Genomic DNA, 23302 nt, shown 5'->3' with positions numbered 1-23302 from the left:
TCATGTGTCCGAATGCTTGGCCTATGGAGGGGGTGTGCACTATTAGGAGGTGTGGCCTTGTTGAAGGAAGTGTGTCACTGTGGGGGTGGGCTTTGAGGTCTTATGCTTCAGCTCCATCCAGTGGAAGAGCCAGTCTTCTCCCAACTGCCTTTGGATCAGGATGTAGAACTATTGGCTCCTTCTCCAGCACCATGTTGACCCGGATGCTGTCATGCTGCCTGCAATGATAATGAACTGTACTTCTGAAACTGTAAGAGAGCCCCAAGTTAAATGTTGTTCCTTACAAGAATAGCCTTGATCATGGTGTCTCTTCTCAGCAATGGAAACCCTAACTAAAATAAGGATCCTTCTCCCTTGGCCTCCCTATTTTGATTTTATTCTTTCATGTGATTATTTGACCTACGAGGAGGTAGGACATCACAGACTATTTTCTGCATCATGCTCAATCATGTGTGAGTTTACTTGTCAATTGAAATGTGCTCTCTAAATATAAACTCATGATTAAGTCATTGCTTGGTTTAACCAATGCCCTGGATTTTCCTGTTGGAGCTTAGGTGCATGGGATAGGACTACCTTTCAGTCTCACCGGGGAAGGCGAAGGGTTCATTTCCCTGTAGCATCACTAGGTCATCACTAGCTCTTGCAAGTATCCCTTCTCCACACAAGTTCTCAAACCTTAGTGTAGTAACTAGTGGGAGATGAGCTTGTGTGTGCTCATGTGCACATGTGTGCAGAGGCCAGAAGTAGATAGCTGGTGTCTCTCTTATCACTGTCAATCTTATGAGGTAATATCTCTGTCACTGAACCTGCAGCTGGCCAATTCATCTAGCCTGATGGGTTAGCAAGCCCAAGGGACCCTCTTGTCTCCCACTCCCCAGCAACAGGATTGCAGGCTCACACGGCCCCTTCTAGCTTTTGTTTTTAATGTGAATATTAGGAATAGAACTAAGCCCTCATACTTGAGTGACAAGTACTTGAGTGTATGAACATCCCTAACCCCAGGATGTGATTTGGAAAACTATTTACTGAAAAATATTTCAAGTGAATTTGCAATCCACCTATTACTGCCATCTTCCCACACCCATGAAAACAGAACTTGTATGTGTAGAATGTATTTTGCAAACAGCCTGCTGGGGAATCCTTTACAGAGACCCCCGAGCCTTCATTCTTAGCCAGGCTGGGGGCTCCTAGATTGTATTCAGGCTGGCAACTGCTGCCAGGTCTTGACCCATGGAAAAGACTGGCTCTCAGTGCTTATACTGCGATGCCTCTCTGACTTCGCATTGAATCTAGAGGTGCCAATTTGTATTCACATTCTTCTCGCATATACAAAAAAAGAGATACATATTCCAACTATTTTAAACCAAAAGGAAGAGGAATTCTAGCCATATTTGGGCAGATACTCTTGGCTGGGTTGAAACCATTGCAGACAGAGACTGTGAATGGGAGGGAACACACTAGCAAAAATGGCGATAGGAAATTCTATAACGTGCAACCTCATTTCCCTCTGCGCTCTCAGCATTAGGGGAAATTAAGCTTCTATACAAAAGCAGTCCATTTCTTCACTCACCAGAGATCCCACTTAACAGGAGAATAATAGGCAGCTTTCCAGCATGCTGGCCTCTTCTTTTTGTTAGGGTGTGCTCCTGTGACATTTAATTTGAGCCACTGTCTGGCTCAATAATGCAATAGCTAGTTGGGTCAAATAGAAAAGGCAGAAGTCTTTTTTGCAAGTGCAGGACTTGAATCTGAAGGCTCAGGAACATATCTGTCCCTCACTCTTGTGATGCCAGTGACCTTCACTGGACTCGCCTCCACCTCCCATCCTGACGAGGCGGCAGCACACCCCGAGGCCAGAACAAAATGTCTTGCACTAACTCGAGTGCATGGTCTTTACCAGAGTGGAGTTGGCACAAAGTGGTGTGAGATTAGTTTAGAATGTGAAGACAGGATCTACAACTCGGGGGCAGGCTTGAAAACTGAGTTGGCTAGATCCAAGTGTCCTGTTGAAAATCATAGAACACTTGCTGTCTAGAATGTCAGTGCATGTGAAGGGCTGCAGTAAAAAAACTGCCAATATGACCACTCCATAATATGGTTAAAATTTTTGTTGTAGATGTCGGGGTGGGGTGAAAAAGAGGGGGGAAGACACACATACACACACACACACACACACACATACAGAGAGAGAGAGAGAGAGAGAGAGAGAGAGAGAGAGAGAGAAGACAAGCATCTGGAAGAGTTTAGATCAGAGAGAGAAAGTAGACTGAATATGCCAACAGACTGGCCATGGCCAGTGATAGAGAAGCGGAAGAGCAAGAGAATAGTGGAGACAAGAAGAGATAGCGGATAGAGCATAGTGAGAGAGAATATGGAATAACAGAGTAGGTGCTGGACTAGTGGAGAATAGCAGGGTTATAAAGAGGGTGTGGTGGTTAGAATAGGTATAGTACCCATAGATTCAAGTGTTTGAATGCTTGGCAAAAGAGAGTGGCACCATTAGGAGGTATGGCCTTGCTGAGGAGGAAGTGTGTCACTGAGGAGATGGGCTTTTACGTCATATATATATATATATATATATATATATATATATATATATTAATATATATATTAATGCCCAGTGTGAAATAGTCCCCCTCTGCTGCCTGCTGATCAAGATATAGAACTCTTGGCTCCTTTCTGCTCCAGCACCGTGTCTGCCTGCTTGCCATCATGTTTCTTGCTATGATGATAATGGACTAAACCTCTGAAAGTATAAGCCAGCCCCAATTAAATGTTTTCCTTTATATGAGTTGTCATGGTCTGTGTCTCTTCACAGCAATGAAACCCAAACTAAGACAGAGGGTGAGTAGCTAGATTATGTGATATGATGGTAACAACTTCCATTCATCCACTCATTTGCAGATTCATCTACTAACAATAATGAGTGCCACTGTGTGCTAGGAGCTAGAAGAGTCCCTAGGTATGAGTGACAAGAGTCATGGACATGGAACATCTGTCCACCATGGGAAATAGACAACAATCAAATAGTCACAAATAGGTATTTATAAATTATATAAATCCTATATCTAGGAAATAATAGTATCTCAGAAATTCTAGGAGCTCAAGTCTAAAGGTTGAGTTTGAGATCAGGGAGAAGCTGGGAGGATTGTGCAAGGCAAGAAGCCAAGTCACAAAGAGCATGCATGCGAAGGTCCTAAGGTAGGTAGGTAGTCACTGGACGGTGAGAGAAACCAGTGTGACCAGAGACCAGGGCTAGAGATGAGGTAGTAAAGAGGCAGGAGAAGCCATACTGTATAGAGCCCATTCAGGCTGCTGGGAGCAGTGTTTTCAGAAATATAGATCCAAAAAATGGCACGTTAAAGGAGAGCTCAGGAGAGGATGGAAGTGGCACTTGCCATTGGATTGGTAGGAGACATCTCAACTAGAAAAAGACACAGCTAGGGTCTCTACTAGTCTCATCCTGCTGGTCTTCCTTATCTACCTGGGCTTTGTGAGCAAAGTCCCATTCACCTGACCCTTTCTGCATGTGGCCTTGCCAAGACTTTTCTCTTGTATCCACTTTGCTTTTCTGCCAGCCAGGAGCATTCCACCAAAGTCCATGCCATAGAATGAGTTACAAGAGGCTCTGGGACATTCATGAAGATTAACTCCATCTCCATGTGGTCTTCAAGTGTTCACAGCTATAGAAAGCCCATAGTGGTGCCTCAGCAGTATCACTTAATAGTAGTGTAGTCAGTGTGGGTCACCTGTCTACATGGAGTTCATGCCAATAACTTCCAGAACAAGCTACTTGCCCTCTCTTTGCCTTTAGATGTTGAACTCCTGAGATGTATTCTTGTGGCTCCAGTCAGAGCTGATATCTAACAGGCCTATGTTTCTAGCTTCTGAGTTTACCTCATGATACTATTGTGGGGTGGAAAGCAATATGGATGGGGCCTTGGGAACCAGGTCAAGGTCTGTTGGTGACTCTCAACCATCTGATAGCTCAGCATTATGATTCAAAGCGATCAGCATGAGCAATGGGCATGAAGCTGAGTTGGTAGAGTGTTCACAGAGCACCCATGAGACCCTAGACTTGGTCCCTAGAACCACATTGACTGGGCATGGTGGTGTATGCCTGTAATCCCAGCATTTGGAAAGTGGAAGCAGGAGCCTGGAAGTTAAGTCGTCCTCTACTGCATAGCAAATTCGATGCCAGCCTGTCTCAAAATAAAAATGTCACATGAAACGACCTCCTAGAAGGGCTTACTTTATAAAATCTGTGTCTGAGTGTGTATGTGTATGCAGTGGGCAAGGGGTGAGGACGGAAGTTCTCATGAGGCGTAGTGGAGTGTGCTTACCCCTGCAGCGGGATAGCAATGGTCCCTGAAATGAGCACAGTGTTCTCATGTAGAGCTTTGGGTGGCACAGAAATAGCCAGCCAAGACTGTGGTCGTGGAGACCTACCACCAGAGTTCAAATCCTGACACTACTATTACTAACTGGGAAGTCTCGCGTACTTAACGAATTTACCTGAGCTTCATTCTCCAACTCTGAATAATAGTCATACCTGCATGGGTTCCTCATAGGGTTCGGGTTGGGATTAAAGTAGTTGAGGCATGAAAAAGTCCATTATATTTAGTGGCTTGTTTTAGGAAATGGAAAAGAAAGCCAACAGCATCAGAGTTTACCTTACCTGCACAGGATCGTAGGAGGTATGTGTTCTTCTCACCCCTCACCCCCACACCACCACTTCCAAGATAAGGAAAAGCAGGCACAGAGGCAATGCATTTTCCATACGTTACATCTCCAGTAGGTGGAGGCTTGAGTCCTGGGCAGGAGTCCGAGTCCTAGCTCTTAGCTGCCTTGCCTCTCACCTCTCCCAGCTGTGAAAATGGTTTAACTTTTGTTGTCACCAAGGGCAAGGAAGAAACACTGGTGAAATGGAAGAGGTGAACATGCAGAGAGTTAGAATAACCCACCCAGGAGCCATAGACCAGCTACCCCAAGTGTCAGCAGTGGAGTCTACTGTGTCCCTCCAGCTCACCACACCCTTTGATGCCTAGAGCCTCCATCTATGAAAACCCCAGCCCTCATCTTGTTGAACTAAGAGCATAAGCAGCCTCCAGCAGGGGTAGTGAGTCTGGGCCACTGCCTCTCTGGCTTTATGTTAGCTGTGCTCCAGCCTTTTCCCACCCCAAGGAGCAGCATAAAGAACTAAAGCAATCTGGGTGGCTAAGTTAGGAGGCATCCGGTGAAGCAGAGAAGAAAGCAGTGTCGTGCCTTTATTCTTCAGGCAGGACCTGAGGCCCTCACCACCCTCTGCCCTACCCTACAAGCCTTCATTCCAGTGAGGCAGGCAGACACTCTGTCCTGATAACGCTTGGACATTCCACTCATTGTTCACACTTGGGTTGTAGAGACCATCACATCCTTTTCTCACTGCAGCTTCTTGGGTTTGTGGAGGCTGCATGGGTCTCTCCTGGGGTGCCTGTTGCAGAAGTCCTCCTCCCTGTTGTGTCTTGTCGGCTTTCATTACTGCTGGGCTTCTCCAGAAACACCATGAGCTCCCCGGAGGAGAAATTCCCCCAACAGAACTGCATGATTGACCCAACCTGACATTCCAGAGCCAGTCTGAGCCTTGGGACTTGCCAGCCTAGGCTCTTTCTTCTGAGATTGCAGAGTCTCATCAGAGGCCAGAGGTACTGCCCAGGGGGCAGGATCCATGGGCAGTCATTCTCAGCAGTGTGTGGTGACCTAGGGCTTCCCTGTGGTCCTGGTAAAGTTCAAGGGGTTTTGTTTGCTTGTTTGCTTCCCTCATGATCTTCATTTCTTTAACACGGAATCCAAAATAACCTGAGTGAACCTTAAACTTGCTATGTGGCCGAGGCTGACTCTGTACTTCTCCATTCTCCTGCCTCCACCACCTGAATGGTGGGATTACAGGTGTGCACCTCCTGCATGGTAGGATAACAGGTGAGCACCTCCTGCATGGTGGGATTACAGGTGTACACCTCCTGCATGGTAGGATTACAGGTGTGCACCACCTGTGAAAGTTTGCTTTTTTTTTTTTTCAATATACTTTTACAAATAGTTGTAGCTGGATTAGGCTACTTTGTGGGTTCTTCTTTCTTCCATCTTTTCCTACCCCTTTTCTTCCACCCTTTCAACCCCCTAACACTAGATAGGAAAGAAAACAAGGATAGAAGTTAGAGGAAAAAGATCCTTGAATAAAGTCAGGTGTCAGAGGAGAGCAATGTTATTGTCAGTATTTCCTCCTGCTGATTAGGGTCATTGAGGTCCTTGGAGCAAGTTTGATTGTCACTGGCAGGATATCGGATTTCTTCTTTCTTATGACTACTTAATGAACCACGACCAATAACAATCCACCACACCTCTCTGGAATTTATATACCCTCTGAAAAGCCCCCAGAATTCCAAATATCATACAATCACAGAAACTATCACCACCTGGCAAAATCATGCCCCTGCTAGAGCAGGAGGCAAATCATAGTCAGCTGCTGTGGACAGTCTGAAGCAGCCCCACATCCCACACCTGAGATTAAAACAACAGTTTATTCTTATACTATTTCTGTGTTTTTAGAAGAACCCAAAATTCCAAAATTGTCACTACAGATGGCACTTAGGTTCCAGTCAGCCTCTGAGTTTGGAGACTGCAGTAGCCCAGTTTGTGCTCAGGGTTATGTCCGTCTCCATTTTTGTTTTCTTGTGGTGGTGGGAATGGGGCCCTGGGCCTGGCACATGCTAGGCAAGGGTCCTGCCCACTGACTTACATTTCCATCCCCTGTCACCAGTCTAATATAGCTGGAGGTGACTAGATAGGGGTCATTTGGGAACATAAGCTGGACAAATCAGATCAAAGCTGGCTGGAAGAGGACCGCCGTCTTAGGCGACCTCCACAGTCTAATGCAGAGGAAGAAGCCCCGCCATTAGGCCCCTGTCCCTGCATTCACTGGTCTCCTCTGAGTCTTCCCAAGGGATCCTCTGTTTTGAGGGTGCCCAGGACATATGAAAGACCTGTCATTTCCATGTTTACTGTTATGTCCCAAATAACAACATCTGCTTAGAGAGTGATGTCTGTGGCTTTTGTTGTAGTTGTTTTAAATCTCCATAAAGCTTCAAAGAAACCACAGGAATAAGATACTTCAAGTGAGACTCTCGAATTAATCCGTTCATTTGTAAGTGAAATGCCTAATTAAGGCAGGCTCGGGATCGCCTCAGCAACCCTGCTCTGGTGGATCCGGTGGCTCATGACTGGCCCTTGTGTTTTCTCAGATGTTGGCAGAAGAGTGTGTTAAGTGTCATGTGAGATAAACTGGCCCTGCTGCCTACCAGCCTCCTATTGGTAGCTCTGAGAGAAACCAGATAACAGGATGTGTTGAGTCTCTCAGTTATCATGGGAGAGAGGGGAAGGAGCAAGACACTTCTTGTCCTTGCCCTTTGGCCAGCAGTCACCCACAGTGCCATCAGGAAGAACCAAGAGCCTGCTGCTTCATGATGACGCTCTTGTTTACCTTCAAGGCTTTTCTTTCCACATAGGAGACTGCTTTCACTTCAGTCATTTGTCAGATAACTAGAGCACCTGAGGTGCTCACCATTGTGACCTGGCTCTCATCTTACTCAGTGTTCCATTGCTGTGAAGAGACACCGTGGTAACTCTTATAAAGGAAAGTATTTAATTAGGGCTTTAGTTCAGAGGTTTAGTCCACTATCAGCACAGCAGGGAACATGGAGGCACATGGGCAGACATGGTACTGGAGAAGGAGCTAAGAGTTGTACATCCAGATCCAAAGGCAGCAGGAGGTGGAAAGAGAGAGAGAGAGAGAGAGAGAGAGAGAGAGAGAGAGAGAGAGAAGTCAGATTAGCTCTGGCTTGGAGTTTTAAAACCCCAACTCAACCCCCTTCCCCCCACCCCCCAGTGACACACTTCCTCCAACAAGGAAGGGCACCTGTCCTAGTCCTTTTTTCATGCAAACCACCACTGCTATTAAGAATCAATGGCCACTTGCTCATCTGTGTTCTGCACTTTCCCCTTCTCCTTATTACTTATTATCTTACAGTAAGGGTCCAGAGATGGCTCAGCTGGTAAAGTGCCCTGCAAGCACAAGGATCTGAGATTGACCCCCCAGACCCCCTGTGAATAAGCCAGGCGGGTGGTGTGCACTTACATTCCTGGTGCTGGTGAGCTGGAGAAACGCCAGCCACTGTGGCCTGACTGGAGAATTCCAGGCCAATGAGAGACCCTGTCTCAAATAGCAAGGTGTCCAAGGAATGAACGACACCCAAAGTTTATCCCTGTCTTCTACACATACATATTTGTGTGTGTTGTGTGTGTGCATGTGTGTGTACCTGCATACACATGTATATCCCTACAAAAGAAACACACACAGAGACAGACAGAAACAAACACACATAGAGCTAGAGGGAGAGAGGGGGAATGCATATAAGGACACTATTTTCAAGGAAGAGCAAACACTTAGTACAGTCAACTAAGATCCTTCTGAATAAGAACATCAATGTTTGGTTTTTTGTTTGTTTGTTTGTTTTTTGGTTTGTTTTATATTTTCATTACAGGGTTTCTCTGTGTAGCCCTGGCTGTCCTGGAATTAACTCTGTAGACCAGGCTGGCCTCGAACTCAGAAATTCGCCTGCCTCTGCCTCCCAAGCGCTGGGATTAAAGGCATGCGCCACCAGTGCCCGACGAACATCAGTGGACATGAAATTCCACTCAACAGTTTGCACCTTTATTCAGGAAAGAATGTGTCTGAGTGTAGTAACCAGGGCAGACCTCAACAGTGTCTTTTCTCCTTTGTACACTGTTCTGCCCCAAGTTAGAGAACAGAAGCGTAAGTGAGCTCAGAAGCTGGCCTGCCGAGGGGTACAGGGGGAACTTAGATTAGAGGCAGGAAGCTAGCCCGAGGCAAACTGAAGGTACTGGGCAAACAAACTACTGTGAGTGTGTGTGCGTTCACCCCTTTTCTCCTTAACAGAAAAGTGGTGTGTCTCTCAAATGCTTTTTTAGATTACATACGTTTATTCTTTGGCAAATTCATATGTGGTATATAATGAATTCTGAATACACTCACTCCCTAGTGCTCTCTCACTGCCCTCCCTAAAGTACTTCATGGAAAAAAAATGTCATCACTCTAAACAAGTGCTCTCAAAGAGTGTGTCCTCAGCCTGGAAGGGACACTTTCCCCTGCAAGGGGAGTTAAGGGATGCAGGGAACACCACAGATGCCTCAACCAGCAGCAGTTCCCGGGGAGGGGGAGGGGGAAGGGGAGGGGGAGGGGGAAGGGAAGGGGGAAGGGGAGGGGGAGGGTTGGGACACTGTGGAGGTATACAACAGCTCATAAGGTTTCTTGAAAGATAAACCTATGGTGGGTCTTTTTTTAGAGGGGGAGGCGTTTGAAGGACAATACCATAGGACTACTGTAGTAGTTTTGCCCTTGAGAATAGGAGCCTATGTGTTTTTCTCAAGAGCTTTGCCCTTGAGAATAGGAGCCTATGTGTTTTTCTTCATCTTTCCTGAACAGCATTAATGGGGTGAATGAATGAAATCCAGCCCCTGGTCTCCCTAAGTTATTTTCTTTTGCATAAAATGTCTTGGTATCAGTAACAGCTGATATTCTCTAAACAGGGCTAATTTAGGGAGAAAACCGTATTTTAGAACTCTTATCATTTAGCCAGAAGAAAACACTGAAACAGAGTGGGTGCTAAAACCCAGCCATCCTGTGCCCTCCAAAGACAGATGGAAGAGTTACCAGAGTAGGACCCTCCAAAGACAACCGGGAAAGGCTGCCCTGCATGCTGGCCTCCCAGGAGAACCTGTTTAATGCTGAGTTAGTTCATATTTCACTCTACCAGTATGAGATTATCCACAAGTGGGAAACTTTCTCCTCTGAAATAATTCTGGGGGAAAGAGAAGTAGATCCAACAGAACATATTCTGGGAGAACAGGCTTTGAGTTGGTTGAAGCTGCTGCAGGAGAGAGACAGCTGCAGGATGGTGGGGTGGGGCAACGGAGGCCTTCAGAAGTGCAGTGTTCCGAAGCCGTGTGGCGAACAGGGCAGTAAGTAGACAGTGTGCCCCACTTCTCTGAAGCCCCAGATATTGCCAGAAGAAGAGCGAATAAGAAACACTTTTTTACTCGTTGCACCACTGACCTCCAGGAGAAAAGAAACTACTGAAAAATGGCATTCCATTTTTCTAAGGGCAGTGACAGGATGGATTGAGTTCATTTTGCAGTAGCCTCTGTAATCTTCCTGAGAGATCACCGCCCTCTGGAGGATTAGTGTCAGAACCTCTGCCTGGGCCGACTTGATTAGAATTCTCTTTTTTATCCCTTAACATCCAGCGAGCAGAATTAAACCCTCAGACACCAAACTTCTTCCAATTAAAAGTATGTAGAATTAATCAAAGGAGATTTGTTGTTCCCCGAAAGTGAAAAATCAGGTCTTTTTTTTTTTTTTAATTTATACCATTGAGCTTGTTAATTATCATTCTGATTTCAAAAGGAAATCTGAACTTTTGATCATCTTCTTATTAATCATCAGAAACATTTTATTAGAAATGAACAAATCACTCAGTGGGTAAAGTACTTGCTTCACAAACATGGGGAGCTGATTTTGAGCCCCAGAACCCATGTGAGGAACTAGGTGTAGAGGCATATGCCTGTAATCACAGCAGAGAAGCTGGCACAGGTAGATCCTTGGGGTTCACTGGCCAGCCAGCCTTGCTTACTTGATAAGCTCCAGACCAATGAGAAGCCCTGTCTCGAAAGACAGGCAAATGGTTCCTGAGGAACACCTCAGGAGATTGATTGTGGCCTCTACATGTACATGCACCCACTGACACACAAATACCATGTACCCCTAATATTCTCTCTCTCTCACTCATCACACACACAGTAGTAGAGTGGGATTTAACAGGCTCCCACCCCCACCCCCCACAAAGGAAGAAGACAAAAGCTGCAGGAGAATGTTCTAGATGTGGCAGCAAAATGGGTGGAAACAAGCTCTAGGTACTTACAACAGAGCTCTAGGTACTTACAAGGCCTGGAACTAAGAGCTCTGACTGTGTCACCATGACGACCAGTCTGGTGGTTTGAACAAGAATGGCCTCCAAAGGCTCACATATTTGAATGCTTAGTCACTAGAGGAGTGACACAATTTGAAAGGATTAGAAGGATTCGGAAGTGGCCTTGTTGGAGGAAGTGTGTCACTGGATTGATGTGAGCTTTGAGGTTTCAGAAGCTCATGCTAGGCCTAGACTGTCTCTTTCTGCCTTCAGATCAGGATGTAAAGTTCTCAGCCACTGCTCCTGTGCCTACCTGCATGTCGCCATGCTTCCTACCATGATGATAATGGACTAAGGCTCTGAGATTGTAAGCACGCTCCCAATTCAATGCTCTCTTTCCTAAGAGTTGCCTTGGCCATCTTGTTTCTTCACAGCAATAAAACAGTGACTAAGACTGAGGCGCCCTGTATAACAGCTCACCCCTTCTGCATTCCTCACTTGGTATGTGACATCTCGCTGCTTCGGCACCTCAGAGCTGTGTAGCTCATTGGCTTTAGTTGTCTTTATGTAGACAAAGTCTACATTGAAAACAGGTCACAAAAATATGATGTTTTACCAATGTTTTCCAGTTGCTTCTTGGCAAAATGAGACAGAGGGTCAAGCTCAAATTTAAAATTGTCTCTCCGTTCCATCTTTCACAAAGGTGTTTTCTAAAAGCAATGTGTAGCTTCTCATCTCCGGCCTGTCCCCAGTAGGGTGCTTACTTGTGTTTGCAGTCTGTCCAATAACTTGTGCTTATTGACATGAGTAATAAATAAGATTCCTCACACAGAAAAGTCAAATATAAAAGGCTTTTGCTTGGAGAACAGCTTTGGAATAAAACCCAGCAGACTGTCACATCCCCATGAAAATTACTATGTACCTTCTTCATGAGGGGTCAGAAAACCAAAGGGCACTTAAGAAGTGTTTTTAACATCCTCTTATTCCATCACCAAATAAATAGAATTTAGAAAACACTTTTGTATTCAGCTGCAGCAAACACCATGTTCACTTCAGTTCTGTGATGTGCACTTTATTAGACAGTGACTGGCACTTAATTTAACTCCACCCTTTATAGAGATACAGGCAACATAAAGGCACTAACAATAACACTCTGTATGAGTGGTGGCTAATACATAGAAGAATAGTTTTTGTTTTGTTTTAAGCATCTGTGGGACTAGTGCCAGAGCCAGGTAAGATGGTGCATTTCTGTAATTCTGGAACTTAGGACGTACAGGCAGGGAGGTGCGAGTTCATGGACAGCCTGAGAAGTATAGAGAGGGTGTGGCTTTAAGAGAATGAGGGGAGAAAGGAAGGGATAAAAAGAAATAGTTTCTTATATATAATTACTGAACATGCCAAGGCGAAACAAACAAACAAACAAACAAGGAAAACAACAACAACAAAACAACCCCAAAAGTAAAAACAATCATTTTAGTTAGCTTTTCACTTCTCACAGAAGTGTCTCTTTGATGGAGCATATAATTTAGACATTTCAGGTTGGCCATTTGGTCTCTGCTGCATGTTGTGTTGCAACCTGGCAGTGTTGTCTGTCCCACCTCTAGGGTATCTAGAAGGTTTTTGGACACTTGGTGATGGGAAAGTTTGGAAGTCAAGTGGGATCCTGCTGTTGATTTGAATATGTTCTGCCCTGGGGAGAGACGTGGTCCCATGACATGGTGACATGGCAGACTTCATGGGCTCAGAACACTAGGTACTTCTTAGGCAACCTACGGGTGGGTAAGACCATCTTCCAAACAGTGCTTTTGAGAGTGTGGCATAAATGTGTTTAAAATGTAGTAGCTGAGGACCTCCCATGTATGAGGTTCTAGGTATTTCTGGATAAATCCATATAGCCCCTGGAACATTCAGAAATGCGAATTGCGAAGTAAATGCACATACAACTGGATGTAACTACCGACCACGTCACAAGAAGTGATCTAAAGAGCAGGGAGAGGAGACACAGGGCCGTGAAGGATTGCTAGAAGGGCTTGCTGTGGACAGAATTTATAATGGGAGGTCAAAGTGAGCACGGGAGGCCTTGGGCTTGTAGAGTACCTGTTTGGGGTGGATCCAAGCTCCCTTCCAACCTGCAGGCATCAGAAGAAGGAAAATGACAGGGATGTTCCAGCCATGAGTACCTGTGCAAGATGTCGGGGATTTACACAGGCCTGATGAGTGTCAAGCATTGCAGTCATGGCAACAAGGGAGCCAGGATGTGAGGGGAGGACTTGGGCTCCCACTTCACTGGGATTAGAGGGATCTCTGTTCAGCTGAAACCTTACCAAGAGCCAGCCGCCCTCCCTCTAGATGGCCTGCCCGACTTCCTAGAGGCTCATTTTTTTTCTCCTTTAGAGTGAAATAATTAAGATTATCTCTAAGATCCATTTGGATTCAAACGCCTAAGAGGCTGGATGAGATCAAAGTTCATATCCTGTATCCAGTCTGCAAGCGTTTTTATCCCAGCTCAGCCACCTGCAAACTGTGCGTCCAGGTGGTCTTCTCACTATGTCTGAGTCCATTTCCTAAACAATGAGGTTGGGTCACATTAATGCTCACCATATACTAGAGAGAGCCACTGAGTTAACTTAGTATTTAGAATAGTGCCTGCAAGACTATGATCACATCCCCCAAAAGCATGCCACTTCTTCTAAGGACCAGACTACTGTGAAGCAAAACTGCAGACCCACAAATACACAGACAGAAGACGGTGTAAGGGTGAAGAGTGTGCCAGTCTGGGACCCTAGTACAGCCCTCTGGTTTAGGCATCGAAGCATTCCCTCCAGTGATGCCTGTCTCCCGTGGAGACTGTTTCAGTAACCCAATTCGGCTTCAAGCTAGCCAGCATTGAGTTCTCGTGGCTTCATGATGTGCCCATCACTAAGGACTTGTCATTTTCCCCATGTTTTCTTTAGCATCTTCAGGATAAACATCATAATTTCACCTTTTATATAACACTTGGATATAATGATAAGTTATGTTAAGTGCTAAGTTGATAAAGAATAAGCTAACTCTGAGAGTATATAGTCCAGTTAGTGGAGTGCTTGCTCAGCATACATAAAGGCCTGGGTTCCGTCCCCAGCATCACATCAACTGGGTGTGGTAGTGCATGTCTGTAATCCCAGCCTTGAGAGGTACATGCAGGAAGATCAGGAGTTCAAAGCCAGCTTCATCTACATACGGATCCAAGGCCAGCCTAGATGACAGAAGATCCTGTTTCAAAGTAAATAGAAAAATAGCTCTCTGTGTCTGAGGTTAGCCTCTCCTGCCTTCTGCAAAATGGTTTTGGACTGTCTAATACAGTTTTGGGAGGCTCTGCCTCTGTGCTATCTCTGACCTCCACACTCTGTGCACACGTACAAACTGGCAGGTGTGTACCCAACCATGCACACAGGTGGAAACAAACAACCCAAGAACTGTTTTTTTGTGGTACCAAGCTAAAATAATTTGCTTGTAAATCTTTGGTTAGTTGAGACAGTCTCACTGTGTAGCCCAGGTTCGCTTTCAGGTCTTTATCCTCCTGCCTTGGCCCCCCACGTGCTGGGATCATAGCTGTGAGTCACCATGTCTATTCTGAATCGGTCTCTGAGCCCTGTCTCCACTTCCTAGCAACAACTGGACACCATCACCCTCACCTTGGAAAACGGGCTCAACTCCCTGACGAGGACCATCCTATGAGGGCCACCACTAGACCTCCACATCACCAGTTTTGCACGTTCTCCCACAGAGTCCTTCCTGCGTTTGGCATCCCCGCCCTCTCCAAAGACTTGGGAAAGAGCTCAGCTTTTCTAGAGTGCAAAACAAAAAGGCCTTTATGTGAGAGTCTGCTGAAGAAATAACGACCTCCTGTGCACAAAGACCCCTTTCACTCCGCCCAAGCCGACAATTCCTTAGCAGTGGGGAGGGTGGGTTAGTGATCCAGAGAGAGATGGCAGCCGCTTTGCAAGGCTGTGGTGCAGAGTGAGGGCCGGGCCGCCCTGCGGACACTTGGAACAGGATTTGCCCAGAGTAGCTGCTAGAGCTCCTATTAAAACAGGAAGATAGCATCTGTGAGCTGGGCAGTCTGGCAAACGCCTTTCTTTATAGTTTCCCACATGTGGAGGAGGAATGCATACAGGGGGTGGATCAGTGATGGGGGGGTTGGGGGTGGGAGTGGTGGTGGTGGGGTTCAGTCTATTTTTCATAATACTCTTATTTTAAAATACCACCTTGAGCAGAGGAAATGTCAGCGGATAGGAAATGCTGTCCTCTGTGTGAGGCTTCCTTCTGTTGTAGATTAGCAGAGCACCGGCATCTACAGCCAGGGGGACTGCAGTGAGGGGCTGTCACCAGCATCACTGTAAATCTCAGAATGACAGTGAACAACCCAGCTTCCAGGAAACGTGAGGTATGGATCTGCACTGTGGCAGCACGCGGCAGAGACACGCAGCTCTGTTGGAAGCCAAGGGGCAGATTACTTTGTTTGGCTATGCCGTGCATATGCAGGTCTGGAGGTACACACATTTTTATGCCATGCATATGCAAGTCTGGAGGTACACACATTTTTATTTTCCTAGTCTCTCTGCGTATTTGATTTCAATTTCAATGGAAAGACATTTGCTTGGCAAACTTTCAATGGATTCTGTTCCATATTACCACCCTCTTCGGATGGGAGAATGGTACAAGTTTCATTCACTGTGCTTAACTTTTTTATTAATAAGGCATGAGCTGATAAGCAAGATGCTCTTGCATTTAGGGCAAAATAGAGAAGTTGCCTGAGACAGGATGGGCTCACAGACCCAAATTGTGGCTCACCTCAGTCTAAGACAGTTAGTTAAAAAAAAAAAATCATAAAGATTCTCTCTGTTTAGAAAGACCTACATCCAGTTCCTACCCCCATCCCACCTTCATCATGTAATTATAAATCCATTAACCTTTTTAAATGCAAGTGTCTCTCTGTAAGTGTAACATATTGGCTTTTCACATTTTAGTATGAATTACTTTTAGCAAGCATTATTCTTTTTTGATTGGCTTTAAGGACCTCATCAGAAACCTTTATTTCCTAACCAAGGGTCTACTTGACAGCTTTGTCTACTGTTAAAATGAACTTGTGAACTTATTGGAACTCCAGTTTCTAATTAGAAAATAAGAGTGACTGCACCTGCCTACATATCTTAGCATGGCTAGGATGTCAAAGTGGTGTACCACAGATGGAGGGCCTCCGTGAAATTATGAAGTTCCCGCTCAGGTGTAATGGTGCACATGTGCACTCCCGGCTCTGAGAAGAGTGAGCAGGAGGAAATAGGATGTCTGTCTTAGTTAAGGTTTCTATCATCATTATAAAACATCATGACCAGAAGCAACTTGAGGAGGATAGCGCTTATTTCAATTTACAGTTCCATAGTGTAAAACAGGGCACGAACCCGGAGGCAGGAACCAAAGCAGAGGCTGTGAGGGACGCTGCTCACTGGCTTGCTCCTCATGGCTTGCTCTGTCTACTGTCTTATAGAACCCAGGACCACCTCCCCAGGAAGTGGCACTGCCCAGGGTGAAATGGGCCTTCTCCATCAATTATCAAACAAGACAGTAGCACAGGCTTGCCCACAGGCCAACCTAGTGGGGCATTTTCTCAATTGTGGTTCTGCTTCCAAATGACTCTAGTTTGTGTCACTTGATGTAAAATTAGCCAAATAGTGTCCTTTCTTGTCCTCCCAGTGGCCTTTGGGCTTTCTCTCTGCTAGTGCCACCATTCTACCTTGAAATGATTTCTTTGTGGGTTTGTTTCTGTGTTTGTGTTGTGCTCATGAGCAAGGAATATGTCCTGTTCACTGTCTGGCCCAGGCTCTCAGCATACTGAACCTACGAGTAGATGTACCACCCAAGTCTCTATATGGAAAGAAAGAATACCCCAGAGGGCAGGCAAGGTTTCAGTTGCCCAGTTAGTGTAAGCGAGCCTCCTGGACACTCTGGAAGAATGACATTATGGGAAGGAAGGCTGAAAGCTTAACGCAAACAGACAAAAACAGTCTTCTGACGGCCTTTGCAAACACTGAGAAGTAAGTTAGCCATAAGAACTTACGGCTGCTACGGGCTCCCTCCATGGCGACACCGAAGCTCCTGGAGAACCCTTTTGTGCTGCCTTTCTCCCGCCTCTGTGCCCTCACAGCAACGGCCGTGAGCAGCAGCAGAGCCCACTAGAGGCCTGCTTCGGTTTTAGCAAACCACACCTTCAGGACTTTTCAAAGAACCACTATATACTTTGTCTTGTGTGTCTGTCTGTCTCAGGAATGAAGGGGGCATCTACAATAGTGTTCCTGACTCCAGGGCTTGAAGTTCAAAACTGACTCCGTAGTGTTACAGTGTTCCTTGGGCTGATTTGCTTAATCACAGAGTCGCCTGGATAGAAAGCCCTGCAAGTGACGGGCTGAGTGAGCTTCAGGGCTGTCGCTGTGGCTCAGGCTGTTATAAAGAGCTACTGTAATGGGACCTCTGTCTACTCCAAGCTCTGATTTGGTACCCTAGTGGTGGATGACTGGGGAAAGTCATCCTGACATGGAGCCTCTGGTGTTCTGCTCGCTGCGTATGTGAAATTAAAGGAGGTTGCTTAGGGTCAGCTTCACTAAGCAGCCTTCCAGGGCTCAGAAAATGAGTCTCCATAAATCACATCGTCCCCCAAAGCTCCAGTGGAGTTTGCTCCTTAAGGCAGGACACAGGATGAAGAATACCAGACTCTAGCCATGAACACAGGCTGGGAGCTTGCAACCGAAAGTGAATGAAGGTGGATGGGGTCGATGACATACTCAGGTTCCAACTAGAAGTGGTGCTCAGTTTCCACTCAGCCTCGCTTGGATTCTCATGGAAATATTCACTAGGATAATACTGATGTCACTTGCCACAGGAACACAGGGGACATTGGCATGAGGCGGAGAGGAGAAGCTAGGAGGTTCATTTGTCCGGAAAGCCCTCATCCCAGTATGATAGACAGACAACAGTTTTAATGGGTAATGCGTACCTCTAGAAAGCTTTGCCATGATGATGTTATCTGATTTTATCAGAACATGTTTCTGCCCTCATTTTAATTTCCCCAACAATGAAGCATTTGCCTTTAGAAATTCAGTAAACTCCCTTTCTACCCTCTTCCTATGCAGTGAGCTGAGGGGACCCTGCAAGTGGTCAGGGCAGGCCATTCTCACCGTGGAGAGATGAGAATGAAAACTCGGCTCAGATGGACTCTGTCAGCCCAGATCAAACTTCAGGGAGTCTGATGTCAGGAGGTTTATTCCCAACAAATTTAAACACAATATAATTTGTAAGGAAAGTTTCCTAGTGTAACACAATCCCGATGTGCTACATTAAGGAAGCTTAATTACGTCACTACTCCACTCAGGGTACCTGTCATTTCTTCTAAGAAGATGGGTTTTAGAGATATGCTACTTATACTAGCTTAAGGGTCTTAGGAAGGGTCTGTCCTGATCTTCATCAGACAGATAACATAGAGGTTATTTGGGCTATTAGCCACTTCTGATCCTGGTTGTGGGAGCTTGGACAGCCTCTGGTTATACAGAGAATGTAAAGGTCTCCAGTCTTTGTTGTAAGAGCTTGGGGAGCCCCTGGCTTTAAGTATCATTTAGATTACTAGCCACCTCTAGTGTTGATTGTAGGAACTTGGTAAGCCTAGAGCCAACAAATCACACAGATCACCAGGCAATTAGTCACTTCCAGTTTTCAGCTTTCTGGATGGGAGAATAGGTTTTACATCTTTCCCATTGGAAAGACAATTCTACATGCTTAGCATTCCTGGTTCATCTGGAGATGTACTTGTGCAAGGATCGCTGTGCTATGCTCCCAACAGTGAGCATTTACCTCTGCATACAACCTGGTGCTCCACTCTCAGTCAACTGAATGGCAGCCTGGCGAGGCAGGAATTAGTTTCCATTCTTTTGTATGAACTTCCTGTGGTGTATTTGGTGAATGTACTGTATAAATATGGTCAAAGTACTCTGGTTCCTCTTGGCAAAGTCAGCTCTGCTTACCCAGCCCCATCCTGCCTTAATGAGAAAGGGCCACCATAGCCATGGGGCTTCCTAAGTCCTATCCACAGGAAGCTAAATGGCTCAGGATGTGAGCTCTGACCTTGGCTTTCATTTGTGGAAGAAACAAGTCCTGCTTGCAGGCTGGGCCTTGCCTGGGAAAGGATTCTGGCTTTCTGGAGGCTTCTAGTGTCAGTACTAGTGTTCAGGGTGTGAGGGTCACTTCCAGTCAGTCGTTGATCTTAGTCACATGACCTCCCTATTATTTCTTCAGCCACAAAGTCTGTTTCTATTCTACTTTAGTGGTGTTTCCCCTAAACAGGACAATACAGTATGAGTCCTAGGACATGACCTTTCTTTCTGCTGCTTACCTTTCTAAAAATTAAATAAAATTAACAAGTCCCAGAAGTGCCACAGGAAGCAGACTTCAGATCACCTTCTCTATATTGGTAATGCAAAGCTTAGAGCCAATAGGATACCTTCTTTCTCTTTAGAATTTCATATGTAAGTTCTATCTTCATACCGTTTCCTCTTTCTTCTCCCTCCAACTGCTCCCGTATACCCTGACCCCACCCTTACACCCCTTAAATTCATGGCCTCATATTCTTTAATTATTATTGTTTTACACACACACACTTGCGAGTTTATAAATACAACCTGCTGAGTCTGTTTAGTTTTGCTTGGATGTATCTGTATTTAGAGCTGACGTCTTGAGATTGAATAATCTATCATGGGCCTTGTCCCTGAAGAGGATGACTTCCTCTTGCTCAGCCGTTATTGATTAACCATGGTTCTTTATCTATGGATGGGGTCTGTCCTAGTTTGCTTTCCTTTGGTGTGATAAAGACTGTGACCAAAAGCAACTTGGGGAGGGAAGATTTCCTTTGGTTTGTATGTCCCAATCACAGCCCATCCTTGCGGGAAGTCAAGGCAAGAAGCCGTGGCAGGAAAGGACTGATGCAGAGGCCGCCAGTGGATGGGATACTGCTCACTCGGCTTGATCTTAGGAAGCCCAGGATCCTGTCCAGGCGTGGGACCGCCTACAGTGAACTGGGACCTCTTGCAGCAATCATTCATAAGAAAATGCCACCACAGACTTGCCCACAGAAGATCTGATGGAGACATGTTTCTCAGTTGACGTTCCTTCTTCCCATATGACTGAGGTTGTGTCAACAAACACTAAGCAGCACAGGGTCTTGTGAGATTCACCTCCATCCATGTTGGTTCATCAGATGGTACTGTTGTTTGGGTCTTGTTCAGGCAACCGTACTGCTAAGGTTTCATGGGAGCAGCTTCTCTGTGGTGTCCAGAGGGCACTATCTCTTAGCAGACACCCTAGTTCTCTGGTTCTTACAGTCTTTGCACTCCCCCTTCCAAGATGCTTCCTAAGTCTTAGGTGTAGGAATTGTGTTGTAGACGTATGGATAAGGAATGAGCACTGCACTCTCTGTTCTTTTCTTCATTTTTGACTCATTGTGACTTTCTGGAATGGTCTCTGTGTGTGCAGAGAAGCTCCTCTGATGAGAGATGAGGACACACTTACCTGCTGGTTAATGGGTAACTGTTTAGAATGCAGTTAGAGATTAAGTGGCAATAGTGGATTTTCCTCTGGGACCCATGTCCTCACCAGGCGCTGGTTAGTGGGCTAAGATGGTAAGGACAACCATAATTTCCCTTCTATTGAGCATGCCTCAATTCCAGTTAGGAGGTCATTGATTACCCCCTGGATATAAGTGCCATTACTGCACCTTTCAGGATATCTTGCTGTTCTTCTCATCAACAAGAATCTTGGAAGCTAGCTTCCATTAAGCTTTCTTTGTGGTTAATAAAGTCTCAGAGCAGTAGACCTTTCTAGGCCCATCATCAGATTACTCTTGGACAAAAACTATACATGTGTACCTCATTCATTCATTCATTCATTCATTAATGTGTACTATGACTAGTTACTAAAAATAAACTAGTAATTTATTCACTCATTCTACTGGGAGTCAGGAGCTATTCTAGACTTAGTGATACAGCAGCATGAAGGAGATACTGTTGAAGGAGGCGTGACTAAAGTGAATAGAAAAAGTAGGCCCAACTGAGGCATGAGGAAGTGCAAAGGTCCTAAGACTGTTCTAGAAACAGCAAGTTGATGTTGCCATCATATTGGAATAAAGAGTTGGATCCAGTAGAAAGCCAATAAGCAGGATTCCTGGTCCCTAGTCATTCAGAGCCTGGAGTCCATTGGAAGGACTTAGACCTGTGGCTGTGAGGATGAGTTGTGAGCAAACTGACATCCTGGTGTGTGTGTGTGATGGAGTGGTAGGAGCTGAACTTGGAACCTCACATATGCTAGGTCAGTGGTCTACCATTGAGCTATATCACTATCCCTAGCTCTATTTTTTTTTTTTTAATTTTGAGACAAAGTCTCAAGTTGCCTGAGTTGATCTTGAACTCAAGTTATAGTCCAAGCAGGTCTTGAACTGAAGAAACCCCTGACTTGACCTCTCAAGTAGCTGGGGTTACAGGCCTCACCACCTGATGTAGCTTTTACAAAAGAACACTGAATGGTGTACAAGAAGTGGACTGAAGGAGGCAAGGGCAAAGTTTGGGACCACAGGCTGCTATTTATATGTTCTAGAAGGAACAAAATGTGAGGTGGTAGTGGCAGTGAAGAGAGGGCTGGATTCTGAGTGTATTCTGGAGGAAGAGTCCTGGAGTTTGTCGGTCTAGTGGAGAGCAGATGTGAGAAGAGATACTCATGGCAGGGAGGTTCCCTGAGAGTTTTCAGTCTGAACCTTTAGAAACACAGAGCTTAGGATTGTGATGGCAAAAGCCACAGGAGCCAGTCTGCTGGAGGGAATCAACAGTCCAGACTGAGTGACAGCAAGTGGGGGCTGCCCATTCATGTAGCGAGGGCAGGCCGGCGGTTGGATACATGGCTCCAGAAGTCAGACAAGACTGGTGCTGGAAACATAAGCCTGGGAGATCTAAGTTGGTTTTTATAGTCACGGCAATGAGTGGGATCATATAGGGTGATGAACATGAGTGTAGACAAAAGCAAACAGACTAAGATGTGGGGATCCAGGAGATGGTGGAGACCAAGCAGGCACAGCTAAGAAGGAAGTAATAAGACAGTAAGACAAGAATCCAGAAACACCAGTGCTAACAACCATTGATGTGGTCAGAAGTGCCAAACAAGCAGAGTCGGGCAATGGGCTAAGAACTGAAGGATCAGGACAGCACTTCCAGATGTGAAGGCCACAGAGGCCTGAGTCAGCTCTGAGCAATGTTGCTAGTAGTGCAACACAGTGCTGATGTTATGGAGAGTATGCGAGTTACTCAAACAATTAAAAACAAACAGATTCCATGACACAAGCTTATAATCTCAGCAGCTCAGGAGGCTGAGGTAGAAAGCTTGTGGTGAAGCCCCCAGCGAGGTCTAGTAGTGCAGCAATCCCACTTAAGGATGGACATCTGAAGAACTGCAAGGTCGACCTTGAGATGCTGTTTATAGACGTGTGTTCCCTGCAGCAGCATCTGGAATAGCAGGTGGTGACAGGGACTCCGCTGTCCATCACTGGCTAGCTGGATAGCATGTGGCGTATACATTAGAGGACATTGGGTGTCCTGCTCCATCACTCCTATCCTTTTCCTTTGAGACAGGGTCTATCATTGAACCCAGAGCTTGAGCAGCCTCTTGTCACGAATAGCACTGGAGTTACATGTCCAGCCATACTGCCTCCCCCCTTGTTTTAAGAACATGAGTACCAGAATCTACACTGAGGCTCATGTCTAGTCACCAAGCACTCTTACTGAATCATCTCTCTAGCCCTTTTGTTTATTTCTAAGATGAGAGGTGGTTTGGTATGTCTACATGTTGATGAGTGTTCTCCGATAAAGAGACTCGAGCACCTATTGATGTCAGAGAAAACCAGGAGCTCAGGGGCAGGAGGAGATGGTACAGGACAGAAGGATTTGGCACAGGGCAGGAGGAGATGGCACAGGGCAGGAGGAGATGGCACAGGGCAGGGGGAGATGACACAGGGCAGGAGGAGATGGCACAGGGCAGGGGGAGATGACACAGGGCAGGAGGAGATGGCACAGGGCAGGGGGAGATGACACAGGGCAGGAGGAGATGGCACAGGGCAGGAAGAGATGGCACAGGGCAGGAGGAGATGGCACAGGGCAGGGGGAGATGGCACAGGACAGAAGGAGTTGGCACAGGACAGGAGGAGATGGCACAGGGCA

At 45.9% G+C, this 23302-nt stretch overlaps 1 protein-coding gene across 7 annotated transcripts in view; it reads left to right on the top strand.

Moving 5' to 3' along the window:
* Window positions 1-23302, top strand: part of Gng2 (guanine nucleotide binding protein (G protein), gamma 2) — a 105268-nt gene that overhangs the window by 42436 nt on the left and 39530 nt on the right. Inside the window, exon 4 of one of the 7 annotated variants that reach the window (NM_001285909.1) lies at window positions 11456-11522. The exons of the other annotated variants lie outside the window; for them this stretch is intronic. The gene's annotated coding sequence lies outside the window, so the exon portion shown is untranslated. The remainder of the gene's footprint in view (window positions 1-11455; window positions 11523-23302) is intronic. 7 annotated transcript variants of the gene reach the window in all.

The sequence above is a fragment of the Mus musculus genome, chromosome 14, assembly GCF_000001635.26.
Source record: "Mus musculus strain C57BL/6J chromosome 14, GRCm38.p6 C57BL/6J".
Lineage (NCBI taxonomy): Eukaryota > Metazoa > Chordata > Mammalia > Rodentia > Muridae > Mus > Mus musculus.
The sequence above is the reverse complement of the archived record's forward strand: the minus strand, read 5'-3'. Positions and strand labels throughout refer to the sequence as shown.